This window comes from Penaeus monodon, chromosome 28 (genome assembly GCF_015228065.2).
Source record: "Penaeus monodon isolate SGIC_2016 chromosome 28, NSTDA_Pmon_1, whole genome shotgun sequence".
Classification (NCBI taxonomy): domain Eukaryota; kingdom Metazoa; phylum Arthropoda; class Malacostraca; order Decapoda; family Penaeidae; genus Penaeus; species Penaeus monodon.
The window spans coordinates 3,954,451-3,955,484 of NC_051413.1; positions in this window are offsets into that span (position 1 = coordinate 3,954,451).

A 1,034-nucleotide genomic window follows, 5' to 3' on the forward strand; every position below is an offset into this window, starting at 1 on the left:
ATAATCCAACTCTATAGGCGCAAAGAAAATCGCCAAGACTGCAACTACATAGGCAGTTCTCCCATTCAATCCCTGTTGCTTTTAAACTAAAACAATGGTGAAAGAAACAACCCGTTGCGATCTGATCTTTGTTGATGATATTACGTTAAGTCCATCAAGGCTGTGCGACATATAACGTACTGTGGGCAGCTTTGCAAGAGCATGTTCCAACTCGAGTTTCACCATCAGCGCCAAGAGTTCCTATATGAGCCTGCACCTCACGCGTCGTATACCGGACCCGTAATAACAAGCTAATGGTTCACGCCTCAATGTTGTTAACGTGTTCACATATCAAAGCAGCACACCCTCATGAATTGCAAAAATTGATGACGAAGCTGCACTGGCCCTCGTCCCTCGGCAGACTTTCTGAATCTGTATGCAATCGCAAAGGTCTAACCATCCAAACTAGGATCAGAGTGTAAAATGCTGCTGTGCTCTCCTCGCTCCCAGTGTAAACAAGCATGTCGGACAATTACATTCTTTTCACATCCGATACGCGAGAAAAAATCCTTGGTCTTTAGGGGCAAAATAGGGCTCCAGACACAGAACTCCACAGAACCAAGATGGAGATATCCCTATCATTTTAAAACGCAATCAACGGGGATGAAATGGCCATGTGTTTTGCATACCAGGCGACCGCATTCCTAATCATCAAAAGCTTGCGAGGTGGCCAGTGAAAAACGCTACAAACACCCGCTAAGTGCAACCCTGAAGAAATGTGCCTCATCCCAAGTCCTTTAGGCGAATATTACAGTAATCACGAAAAGCAAAGACGAAAACATTCAAACACTGCGTCGCGGAATTTGAAAAGCGTCGCAACTCTGCCACCCAGCATGATCCCTAAAATAGACACACAGAAAAAAAAAAAATTAATAAACGCTCTCAACCCACATACATGTCAACGCTACAACCGTACTGGACTCATCAGCCATCTCCGGACCCACGAGTCCTGATAGTTATCTTCGCGTTCGAAGGGCGTATATTGATATTATAAT